The sequence below is a fragment of the Solanum dulcamara genome, chromosome 6 (assembly GCF_947179165.1).
Source record: "Solanum dulcamara chromosome 6, daSolDulc1.2, whole genome shotgun sequence".
Classification (NCBI taxonomy): Eukaryota; Viridiplantae; Streptophyta; class Magnoliopsida; order Solanales; family Solanaceae; genus Solanum; species Solanum dulcamara.
Genome location: NC_077242.1, coordinates 68,552,511 through 68,566,617, shown reverse-complemented (window position 1 = coordinate 68,566,617; position 14,107 = coordinate 68,552,511).

Below are 14,107 nucleotides of genomic sequence, written 5' to 3'. Positions count from 1 at the left end.
GCTCTTAGGGATAAATTAGGCCAAGAAAGCTCTAAAAACCTAATTTATGACACCAGTGGAGACCCAACTGGCCTGGTCTCTAAATATGAACGCTACTACTGTCGGGCAGGACCATCTAGATGATAAGTAGTGAAGTCCGTAGCCGCTCATAGTAAGTAAGTAATACTCATGGGCATCCTCACCAATAACCCTAGAAAACCTCGACAGTGATAGTCTAAGGAACATCCAAGCATCTTCTGCTCCCAAAGTGGTATAATACCATCCAAATCATTTGGCTGAGCAGTAGGTGTCGGTGGCTGTTGAACAACTGATGCCTCTAGCACAGGCTGACCCTGCAGTTCTTGAGAAGCTGGAGATAGGGACTGTTTCATATCCCCAATAACAACTAATATATGGGCGAACATCGCTTGTAGTTCCAGAGCTGCAACTAGCTCAGGCGGTGGTTTGGCTGGTCTCGACTTTACCGACTGATAATGTACTGGAGCTACTAGTAGTTCCACCTCTGTCTCTGTAATCTGCTCTTTGTCTTGGGATGGAGCTGTAGCCTTGGCATGACCTCGGGGTTGGCCCCTACCCCTAACACGTGTGTGAGCCATTTAGTAAAAGAGTGGAACAAGTGAGATTTCCAGAAACCGATAAGACACATATTGCAAGACAATGATACAGGAGAGCCAAGTTCCTAAAAACATCATGTAGCCTCCCGAAGATAAGTCACAGACGTCTCCATACCAATCCACATAACTCTACTACAGCTATGTACAAGTGAGACCAGTGAACCTAGGGTACTGATACCAACTTGTCACGACTTTACCGACTGATAATGTACTGGAGCTACTAGTAGTTCCACCTCTGTCTCTGTAATCTGCTCTTTGTCTTGGGATGGAGCTGTAGCCTTGGCATGACCTCGGGGTTGGCCCCTACCCCTAACACGTGTGTGAGCCATTTAGTAAAAGAGTGGAACAAGTGAGATTTCCAGAAACCTATAAGACACATATTGCAAGACAATGATACAGGAGAGCCAAGTTCCTAAAAACATCATGTAGCCTCCCGAAGATAAGTCACAGACGTCTCCGTACCAATCCACATAACTCTACTACAGCTATGTACAAGTGAGACCAGTGAACCTAGGGTACTGATACCAACTTGTCACGACCTAATTTCTCAGGTCATGATGGCGTCTACTATGACCCACCACTAGGAAAGACAACCTATATCCTAAAATTATGAGTAATAGGGTGTCAGGGTAAAAGACCAACAGTTTAAAGTAGAAATAATAATAAAATAACAGAAATACAAATGAACGGCGGAAGCAAATCAAAATATATACAAACCAAAAGATTCCTCCCAGAACCTAGAGGTCATATGTATAGAGCTACTACAAAAAGAGTACAAGTCCCAAAAGTGGACCATAAAAATGAGATTGTCTCAAAAAGAAAAAGACAGACAATATATATATATATATATATATATATATATATATATATATATATATATATATTTGTAAAGAGGGAGACGTGTAAATTCAGAACACTGTGTGATCACTCTAGCCTTCGGTCAAGATTGTAGCTAGCTCGAGATAAACGCTGATAGCTAGTACTCGGACTTGCATCACGAATACATTTGTAGAGTACAGTATCAACACCAAAACAACAGGTACCTAGTAGGCATCATAGGCTGACTAGGCAAGATAAGCAAAAGTAAACCGAAATACAAGAAACTAATCACAACTAAAGATAGAAACAAGAAATCAATGTAGGTATGTACACGAGCGTACTCAACACACAACGAGAAACAAAGAACTAGCTAAATCCACCGGGCTCCCATACACCCTACAGGTATGCTCGTGCACAAGTCTAAAGTAGCGACCTAAATGGACTCGTATAAGCCCAATAGGAGCAAAGATAGTTGAAGTAAAATTAGAGAATCTGATAAAGTTCAAATAATGCCGCAATTTCCCAAAGACTTGAACTGAAGCATTCTATAAGCGTGGAGCTTTAACCAAAGCTGAACATAGTTTAGGACTTAAATTGAAGTATCATAAGAGGATCAGGGACTTAAACTGAGATTTGATAGTAACCAAGGACTTGAACTAAGGTGATAGATAAATATAGACTTGAACTACATGCAAGGGAGATCAAGGACATGAACCAAGGTGATAGATAATCGTGGACTTGAACCATATCTAAGAGAGACCAAGGAATTGAACCAAGGTGATAGATAATCGTGGACTTGAACTACGTGTAAGAAAGACCTAGGACTTGAACCAAGGTAATGGTAGCTAAGGACTCAAACCAAAGCTAGTAAGTAGCGATGGACTTGAACCAAGGCTGATAACGGTGGTGGACTTGAACTATATCTAATTAAGGCTAGGGACTTAAACCGAGATGATAATACCCAGGGCAAGGACTTGAACACTGCCTGGTGGAGTGAATTGGGGACTTAAACCACGAATAGAGGTGAGTCAGTCAGAATTAGGATCAACGGTCAATCGAGTGTCACAGGGAGTACCCCTAATCTAAGTGCCATCAATAAATCACTTCAGCCCACACTACATCCAGCCAGAATCAACGAATAAACTTCCTGAACAAAGAACCAAGTGATACAAAACCGATAGAAGAATATGACATTATGGATAAAAGGTTGCAAAGCTATGTTACTACCTAGCTAAAGCTCAGACCATCAGATTTAAGTTTTCTATATCAGTCTACAGGGAGCTAAGCTGCCCAAAATGACGTCGGCGAGGTTCTAAGGTCCAAACACCAAAATTGTTCAAGTCTAAGGAAACACTAGTCTAAGCCTAGACTAAGGCCAAACATGCTTCCAAAGACATAAACCAAACAGCACATACCACAAGATATGGATGATCAACAATAAAAGGAAACACGCTTTAATAACTTAAATTTCCCAAAAATAGAGCCTATAATATGAGTTCTAGGAATTTAGTATGCTCGACACCCAAACATCCCCCAAGCACATATAAATTAGTATACAAATGCATAAAGATGATCAATCTAAAAAGAGAGAAACCGTAGCCTACCTATAAGCCGACCACACATGCTCCAACTCAAAGAAACTGAGTTGTTCCTTTCTGAATAGCCTCAAAATATTGTCATGCTGTCTAAAAAAGAATCACAATGTTGTTAAGGTTGTCTAGACTCTAAATTCATAATTTTTGGAGATTGATAAATTTGGGGGTCCAAAATGAGAAATATGGGACCCGCATCCAAAATTCTGAAATTGATCCCAAAAGTTGGTCCTTAACAACAACCCAAGTTTATGTAACAATTTAACACATAAGACAGGGTCAGGAAATGTCAAGAAATGACCATGCAACAACAATTCTAGATTTTAAGTTAAACACACTAAGGGGACGATAGCTTTGAACCACAAAATTATTAGAACAAAACCTCGATAGGTGAAACTAAACACACCATGACATTTTTTGTGGTAATTAGAAGCATATGATCCTTTCCGTTAATTATTAGTATTGTAAGAAGAGTTGATTGCCTATGATGTTGTTACTGTGGAGCAGGTTGGCCTTAGTATAGGTTGTGAAACTTGATTTAGATGCCCTGGCATCGCTCTGGCGGGCTTAGATCCTTGTAGAATGGTGTAGCAGGCTAGAGTCTGGTATTTTGGCCTTGGCTAGGCGGTAGCTCTTATGAATAGTCTTATCCATAACTTTCTATGATTGCGACTTTCAGGATGCAAATTCTTTAGTTTAGAGAAGGAATCCACTCTAAAACCTAGTCTTCTTTTATCCATAGAATCTGATGCAGTTAGCGAGAATCATGGTAGTTTAATTCAAAAGGAAAGGCAGTTCAATCATCCACGAGTAGAAATCCTAAAAAAGGAAAGTATGCTATCTCTCCTAGCTTTCTTTCTTGTTGTGATTCCATTTCCTGCACCAAGCCAAGTTAGCTCATCATAGGGCTTTTGATTTTTAAGAAAGGCTTAAGTTCTTCCTTTATTAAAATAAGGTCCGAGAGTAAAATACCTTTTTTCTAGCTATTCTGACTATGCTTTCAATGGTAGCTAGGCAAAGTCCAGGTTATATCGATATGTCAGCGATATCAGACTTTGTGTGTAACACCCCTATTTTCTTTTTATATTTTTTTCTATAAGATTTCCATGTGATCTATGTTATATATGAAGTTCTATGTGAATATCGATGGTTGGAAATAGGTCTAGAGGGATTTGGAAGGAGTTGGAGGCAAAATAATGGGTCGTGGTAATCAATTTACTTGCGTAAGCTACCGACTTGGATGTCTTACATAACAAAGATACTTGAGTACATGTCGAGCTTAAGTAGCATGAATTTTACAGGTTCTTAAAGTGAGAGGAGATTTTGAACCCACTAAAGAGGAATAAGGAGACGACGCACCTACTTAGAACGAGTGGGTGATACACCTACTTGGACTAAGTAGGTGATGTACCTACTTGAACAAAGTAAGTGACGCACCTGCTTGGGTAGACCCCACTCCTCCACGTGGCAGCCATGAGGTGGATGCATGGAATGAGGTGGCGGCCTAAGAGCTGGACATGTGTCACCCTTAGGGGATTAACGTGCACACCACATGTTTTAGCCAACTTGAGAGACCCACTTGTTAAGGTAAGATTGAGGTTCTTTTTCTTGTTAGCAAACCCGTTTTTGGATGGGACTGTTATTAGTAATATTAGTATATCTCCTTATGTAAAGATTCCTTTTGAGTGATTCAAGATATTTTAGAAAGATATTTCATAGGGATATAAATTTTATTTAGGCTCTAAAACCCACTTTTACTTTTATCTTCTCGAAAAAGGGTGATAAAGTATGGGGGGTGCCCAGATGTTGTTTTGGAAATCCTATAAGAACTGCTATTGGTATTTTGAGCATATCGTTTTATATAGAATTGTTGTAGAGGTGATTCAAAATTGTATGCGACCCTAAGACACATTTCTATAACTTTCAATGAGGCCACAAAGCCTACTTCCCCTATTTACCCCTTCGAAACTGAGCAACAATACAAGATAGTAGGCTGTCCAAAACTCTTGTTTTGATAGTTTGGGCTGATTTTCATTGATTTCATGTTTAGTTTCGATATGATGAGACTGTTAAACTTAAGTAGGTATTTGATTGTGCATTTAAGGTGTATATGCCCTTATACAAGCTAAGGGGAATTTTTTGACAAAGTGGACTTTGGTTGGTCTATGGCGTAGATAAATTAAACTCCCCGAGTTGTGGTAGAACTTGTTATGTGCTAAAACGCCAAGGTTTGTGTATAAACTTGAACTTGGAATATTTTATTTTTTAAAAATTTGAAGTATTTTGATGGGTTATTTCCTTACTCCTTATCTTGTATTATGGTATAATCATTATCTCAAGTATTGCAAAAGTTTCGTTAAACCGCCCACTTGTACGAATTGCTTAATCATTTTATATTCTTGTTGGAACTTTTTCCTTATTTTTATGGTGAATTTTCCTTTATATTGTCATGCCTATCGATTCGAATCTTGCCCATCTTGACTTTGGATTTACATTTCGTCTTGACGATGGATTTTTGACCATTTTCGAGTATGAGTGGAAAGCCACTTTCAACATGGTTCTTGATTTTCTTGATATTGGGTGACGACCCTTCTTGACATGGGCTTTGGTCTTTCTTGATTTTGGAGATTCGGTCTGTCTTGATACTGATTGTGCTTAGTGTGAAGGCATGACATATATATTGGGCGAAATTGATTATTTGACAACTCTTTTGAATTGAATTGTAAGCTTTCTTGATACCTGAATCTTCGAATATTAATATTGATATTTTAAAACTCTTCAAGATTTGTATTCAATACTTTGATATACTTGTTCACTTGGGCTTACTTTTACCTTATTGAGTCACATACGACGAACAAGGGAATTGAAGAGTTTAATGGCTCCAAGCCCAAAGTTTATACACTACTAAGCTTTATGCTTAGCGATAGTTGTTTTCTATCATAGGTAATGTGTGGGACGAGATGTGAAGATGTCCATTTGGAGTAGACTTTTGGAGCCTTTATGAAGATCACATCTGCATATGCATCTAGTCTTGTAAATATTTTGGGAACTTGTACACGATACATGTGGCACTTATGTATGAAATTTTGAAAGCTTGTGAAAATAAAATTAGATGCTTGTAACTTGAACAGGGTGACTAGTTTTGCCATTTTTGGAGTGTTCTTTTAACCCAAGTCATTCCATGTGTTGGGTTTATACTTTGACTTGTCATTATGCACAAAGGAAGATAATAGTTCTGTGATAATTATTAGTTGAGTTTTGTATATTTTATGGACTCGTAATGGTGTTGAATTGGAAATAGAATTTCAAAATAAGTTTTCTAAATGTGTTGACTATTTGAGATTAAAAAAAATATATCTTTTGATTCATAAGTGGCATCCTCCCAAAGGGGATGCTACAAGTGTTGATATCAGAGCCTAGGTTTATGATTTTAGGACTTTTGTTGTGACTTGTTGGTATACTATTTTTTTTGTCACACGTTTTTTTGTATATAGTGAATATGCATCATGTACATGTCCCTAATGCAATCTGATCTTCCCTTATGAAGGAATCAAGTTGTGGCATCTTCTACTTCTAATAGACTTATGGAAGTCGCTCGTGAGAGTTTAAATACCTCTAATGCCCAACTTCACCTACAAGAAGGGGTTGGAGAACATTTTTCTGATTCTAATCCTCCTAGTACAAGGGGATCTGAAGAGGGAAGTAATCAGGGTACAAGAGTTGGGTCAGTCCCTCAAATGAGTCATAGTTCCCCCATTATTGATCCCCCTTTTCAACAAATGGCCAATTTCTTTTGTCATATGGCTAGAAGAATACCTGACCCTGATGAAATGAACTTTGAGAAAATGAGAAAAATGGGTGGAGTTGAGTTTGAAGGCACTGTTGACCCTACAGATGCCGAGCAGTGGTTGGAACAGATTGAAAGAGTGTTCAAGTAGTTAAAGTATTCAGACGCTGCCAAATTTAAGTATGTTGTCTCACTGTTACAAAAAGATGCCTATAATTGGTAGGTAAGTGTACCAAATGCCAAATCAAAACCTTCTGTTCTTACTTAGAATGATTTTGTGAAAGAATTTCATAAGAAGTATGTCCCACCTGCTTATCATGATGCAAAGAAAAAGGAGTTCTTAAATTTACAGCAAGGGAGTATGTCTATCGTTGAATATCAGTAGAAGTTTCTCAGGTTGTCTCGCTATGCTGGGGGTATTATTAATAACGAAAAAGATAAGTGCAGGCGATTCGAAGATGGTTTAAATGATTCTATCAGAAAATTTGTAGCGGTCCTACAATATAAAAACTTTTGTAAATTAGTTTCAGCTGCTCTTACTTAGGAAAATATCGAAAAGGAACAAGCTGATAGAAATGAACACAAGTTTAGGAAAGCTTATGCATATTTAGGAGGTCCATTATAAAGAGGGAGGTTTGACAGTTTCAAAGCTAATACTTTTCGCAAGTTAGCCCAACATAAGCAGAATAGATCAAGTTTCTCTACTGCCAGTGCTCCAACTTACGGCCAAGGCAAGACTCGTATACCCACTTCTGCATAATGTGGAAAGAATCATTTTGGTACTTGTAGAAGAGCTTCTGACGCTTGTTTTAATTGTGGGATCTTTAATCATAAAGTGAGGGATTGTCCTAATCCTAACCCCACTTCTTCTCTGCATATGGAAGGCTAGGTTCAAAAACCTGTTACCACTCCCTCTCAAGGGAATAGAGGTGCAAGATCTAGAAACACACAAACAACAGGTGCAGGTGCATCTAATCCAGCTAGGGGGTCAAGAGCTACAACACGAGCTTATGCAATGAGACAGAGGGATGACAAAGATGGAGCAGATGTGGTTATTGGTAAATTTCACTTATTCGACTTATGTATTGTTATATTATTTGATCCTGGTTCTACACATTCGTATGTTTGCTCATTATTGGCTTTTCCTAAATATGTGAAATTTGTGAGACTCGATTGTAGGGTGCTTGTCCAAAGTCCTTTGGGTCAACAAGTTATTTGCAATAAAATCTATCGAGATTGTCCCTTGGTGATTCAAAATCTAGTCTTCACTGCTTATCTAATTGAAATGCCTTTCCAAGACTATGATGTCATTATCGGTATGGATTGCCTGTATAGATACCATGCGGTAGTTGATTGTAGGTCAAAGCAAGTAACCTTTAGAGCTCCTTTACCTTCACACATCATTGTTCAAGGTGAAAGATCATTGATATCTAATATCATCTCCACGGTTGTGGAAATAAAGATGGTTATACAAGGTTGTGAAGCTTATCTTGCTCATATATTTGATACACGCCTGGAAAGTCCAAGCCTAGAGGATATACCCGTGGTGTGTGAATTTCCTGATGTCTTCCCTGAAAATCTTTCTAGACTGCCCCTGGAAAGGGAGGTTGACTTTCCTATAGAGGTTGTTCCTGGAACTACTCCTATCTCTATGACACCTTATCGAATGGCTTCAACAGAACTGAAAGATTTGAAAAATCCTGAAAGATTTGAAAAATCAATTGCAAGAACTCCTTGAGAAAGGTTTTATTCGCCCGAGTGCTTCCCCCCAGAGAGCTCCTATGCTATTTGTGAAAAAAGAAAGATGGGACTTTTAGACTTTGTGTTGATTACCAGCAACTGAACAAGGTAACCATTAAGAATAAATACCCACTGCCTAGGATTGATGACTTATTTGACCAATTAAAAGGTGCTAGTTTGTTCTAAAAAATTGACTTAAGGTTTGGGTATTACCAACTACGAGTAAGGGAACATGATGTCTTAAAACTGCCTTTAGGACTCGGTATGACCATTATGAATTTTTGGTAATGCCATTTGGGTTGACGAATGCTCCCGCGGTATTTATGGATTTGATGAATTGCGTGTTTAAGCCTTATCTTGATCAATTTATAGTGGTTTTTATAGATGATATTTTAATCTACTTCAAGAATAGTAAAGATCATGGAAAGCGTCTTCGAATTATTTTGCAAATTCTGCAAGAGAAAAAGCTTTATGCCAAGCTTTCTAAATGTGAATTTTGGCTTGGTGAAGTGGCCTTTCTAGGACATATTGTGTCGACGGCAGGTGTGAAAGTGGATCCTAGTAAAATTCAAGCTATTGTTGAATTGAAACCACCTAAAAGTCCAACTGAAGTAAGGAATTTCTTGGGTTTAGCGGGATACTATAGAAGGTTTGTCAAAGGATTCTCCATTATAGCATCCCCTTTAAATAAACTCTTGAGGAAGGATGTCAATTTTGTATGGGATGAAAAATGCAAGAAGAGTTTTGAAAAGCTCAAATCCTTATTAACACAAGCTCCTATACATACTCCACCAACTGAAGGAAAGGAATATATGATATATAGTGATGCCTCTCATCATGGTTTGGGTTGTGTCTTGATGCAAGAAGGGAAAGTGTTTGCGTATGCTTCCCAAAAATTGAAACCACATGAATTGAACTATCCTACTCATGACCTTGAGCTCGCTACCATAATGTTTGACTTGAAAATTTGGAGGCATTACTTATATGGCAAAAAATGTCACATATTTATTGATCACAAGAGTTTGAAGTACTTGGGTACACAAAAAGAGTTGAATTTGAGGCAACGTAGATGGCTTGAACTCATTAAAGATTATGACTGCACGATCGATTATCATCCGGGTAAAGCTAATGTGATAGCAGATGCTCTAAGTCGTAAAGCCCCTGCTAGTTTATCGCTAAGCCACTCGTCTTTGTTTGTTAAATTAAGAGCCATGAATGCTTGTCTTGCATTTAACTCTGATGGCTCTATTGCTTCCGGTTTGCAAGTCAAACTAGTTCTACTTGAACAGGTGAAAGAAGCACAAAAGTTAGACGAGAAGTAGGTGAAATTGATCAAACAAGCTCAAATTGGAGAAAAGCTTGATTTTAAATTAAGGGAGGATGGTGTTCTACTTTATCAAAATAGGTTATGTGTCCCTAAGATGATAATTTGAGAAAATAAATTTTGAATGAAGCACATACTTCACCATATACAATGTATCTTGGAGGTAATAAAATATACCAAACCATTAAAGAACACTACTGGTGGAACGGTATGAACAAGGACATTGCGGAGTTTACTTCTAGATGCTTAGTTTGTCAACAGATAAAGGCCGAGCATTAAGTCACGACTGATTTGTTACAACCCTTGTTGATACCTAAGTGAAAATGGGAAAGAATAACTATGGATTTTATTTTTGGGCTTCCATGCACTCAAAGAAATCATGATACAATTTGGGTTATAGTTGATAGGCTAACCAAAAGTGCTCATTTCTTGGCCATCAAGGTGGACTAACCACTTGAACGTTTAGCAGAATTATATGTTGAGGAGATTGTGAGGTTTCATGGAGTTCCTGTTTCTATTGTATCTGACTGAGACATAAGGTCTACATCTAGATTCTGGACTAGATTGCAAGAAGTTTTGGGCACTAGGTTGAACTTTAGTACATCTTTCCATCCGTAGACAGACGGTCAATTCGAGAGGGTGATTCAAATCTTGGAAGATATGCTTTGAGCTTGTATTATGGAATTTGAAGGTAGTTGGGATAGACACCTAGCCTTGATAGAATTTGCTTATAATAATAGCTACCAATCAAGTATAGGCATGCCTCCCTACGAAGCCTTATATGGGAGAAAGTGTAGAACTCCTCTTTGTTGGAGTGAAGTTGGTGAATGAAAACTAGTTGGTCCTGAGATTGTGCAACAAACTGAAGATAAGGTAAAAGTCATCAAGAATCGTCTAAAAATTGCTTCAGATAGACAAAAGTCTTATGTTGATCTTAAGAGGCATGAAATTGAATATCAAGTAGGAGATAAGGTGTTTTTAAAGGTTTCTCCATGAAAGAAGATTATGAGATTTGGCCATAAAGGAAAACTTAGTCCTCAATTTATTGGACCATATGAAGTACTTGAGAGAGTTGGTCCAGTTGCATATAAATTAGCTCTTCCACCAGAATTAGATAAGATCTACAATGTCTTCCGTGTTTCTATGCTTAGAAGATATCGCTCAGATCTATCTCATGTTCTTCCTGTCGAATCCATTGAGATAAGTCCTAACTTGACATATAATGAGGAACCTATCCAAATCTTGGCCCGAGAGACAAAAGAGCTTAGAAACAAGAAAGTTCCTTTAGTAAAAGTCCTTTGGAGGAATCATTCTGGCAATAGAGCAACCTGGGAGCGAGAAGAGGATATGCGAATTCAATATCCACATTTGTTTTGAGTACAAGGTAAATTTCGAGACAAAATTTATTAAGGGGGTGAGAGTTGTAACGCCCCAATTTTCTTTTTATGTTTTCTTCTAAAAGATTGTCATGTGATCCATGTTATCTATGAAGTTCTATGCGAGTGGTGATGGTTGGAAATAGGTCTAGAGGGATTTAGAAGGAGTTAGAGGCCAAATAATGGGTCGTGGTAATCAATTTACTTACGTAAGCTACCAACATGGATGTCTTACATAAAAACACTACTTGAGTACATGTTGATCTTAAGTAGCAAGGATTTCATAAATTCTTAAAGTGAGACGAGATTTCGAACCCACAAAAGAGGAATAAGTAGGTGATGTACCTACTTGGACTAAGTAGGTAACGCACCTACTTGGGTGGACCCTACCCCGCCATGGGGCAGCCATGAGGTGGATGCATGGAATGAGGTGGCGGCCTAAGAGTTGGACACGTGTCACCCTTATGGGCTGACACGTGTCACTCTCAAGGGAGAAGTATATAAGGCAACTAATGACTAAGGATTCTCATTTGTTCATCTTTTACACTTAGAAACTTAGAGAAAATTTGAGAAAAAGCAAGAACAAGAGGAGATTAACGTGCATACCACATATTTTAGCCAACTTGAGAGACCCACTTGTTAAGGTAAGATTTAGGTTCTTTTTCTTGTTAGCAAACCCATTTTTGGATGGGACTGCCGTTAGTAATATTAGTATAACTCCTTGTGTAAAGATTCATTTTAAGTGATTAAAAATGTTTTGAAAAATATTTCATAGGGATATAACTTTCATTTAGGCTCTAAAACCCACTTTTACTTTTATCTTCTCAAAAAGGGTGATGAAGTATGGGGGGTGCCCAGATGTTGTTTTGGAAATCCTACATGAACAGTTATTGGTATTTTGGGCATATCCTTTTGTACAGAATTGTTGTAAGGGTAATTTAAAATTGTATGAGACTCTAAGACACATGTCTATAACTTTTATTGAGGCCACAAAGCCTACTTCCCCCATTTACCCTTTCGAAACTAAGCAACAATACAAGACAATAGGCTGTCCAGAACTCTTATTTTGATAGTTTGGTCTGATTTTCATTAATTTCATATTTAGTTTCGATATGATGAGACTGTTAAACTTAATTAGGTATTTGATTGTGTATTTAAGGTGTATATGCTCTTATACAAGCTAAGGGGATTTTTTTGACGAAGTAGACTTTGGTTGGTCTATGGCATAGATGAATTAAACTCCCCGAGTTGTGGTAAAACTTATTATGTGCTAAAACGCCAAGGTTTGTGTATAAACTTGAACTTGTAATATTTTATTTTTCTGAATTTGAAGTATTTTAATGATTTATTTCCTTACTCCTTATCTTGTATTATGGTATGACCATTATCTCAAGTATTGCAAAACTTTCGTTAAACCGCCCACTTGTACAAATTGCTTAATCATTTTGCATTCTTGTTGGAACTTTGTCCTTATTTTTATGGTGACTTTTCCTCTATATTGGCATGACTCTCAATTTGGATCTTTCCCATCTTGACTTTGGATTTACATTTCGTCTTGACGATGGATTTTCATCCATTTTTGAGTGCGAGTGGAAAACCACTTTCAACATGGTTCTTGATTCTCTTGATATTAGGTGATGACCCTTCTTGACATGGGATTTGGTCCTTCTTGATTTTGGAGATTCGGTCTGTCTTGATATTGATTGTGCTTAGTGTGAAGGCATGACATATATATTGGGCAAAATTGATTATTTGACAACTCTTTTGAATTGAATTGTAAGCTTTCTTGATACTTGAATCTTCGAATACTAATATTGATATTTTGAAACTCTTCAAAGTTTGTATTTGATACTTTAATATACTTGTTCACTTGGGCTTACTTTTACCTTATTGAGTCACATGCAACGAACAAGGAAATTGAAGAGTTTAATGGCTCCAAGCCCAAAGTTTATACATCACTAAGCTTTATGCTTAGCGATAGTTGTTTTCTATCGTAGGTAATGCGTGGGACTAGATGTGAATATGGCCATTTGGAGTAGACTTTTGGAGCCCTTATGAAGATCACATCTGCATATGCATCTAGTCTTGTAAATATTTTGGGGATTTATATAGGACACATGTGGCACTTATGTATGAAATTTTGAAAGCTTGTGAAAATAAAACTAGATGCTTGTAACTTGAACAGGGTGACTAGTTTTACTATTTTTGGAGTGTGCTTTTAACCCAAGTCATGCCATGTACTGGGTTTATACTTTGACTTGTCATTATGCACAAAGAAAGATAATAGTTCTGTGATAATTACTAGTTGAGTTTTGTGTGTTTTATGGACTTGGAATAGTATTGAATTGGAAATAGAATTTCAAAACAAGTTTTCTAAATGTGTTGACTATTTGAGATTACAAAGAAAAACTATCTTTTGATTCATAAATGGCATCCTCCAAAAAGGGGATGCTATATTGTAATCATTTTATTTTGGCTCCAGTTCAAGCTTAGGCGATATATTAGTTGAATCATTGGGGAGGAGATTTTCGGTAAGTATTAGTATCCAGTTGGAAAGAAGAATGATCGGCATCTTCAGATAAATTATATGTAAGCTCCGAGTCCCTGGTCCCAACCTCCATTCTGAGATTCCATCGGGAGTATCTGGGTAGACATTCCTAAACTCTGTCGACTTGTTAGTATGGAGAGCATCCAGGTAACCAGTCTCGACCGTAGCAATGAATTCAGGCAAGCATCTGGTTCCAGGCCAAGCCTTGACCACATTGACGTCTCAGGCAAAAATTTGGGTTTCAGGACCGGCCTTGACCTCATTGACATCTCAAGCAAGCATTTGGGTTCCAACCTTGGCCTTGACT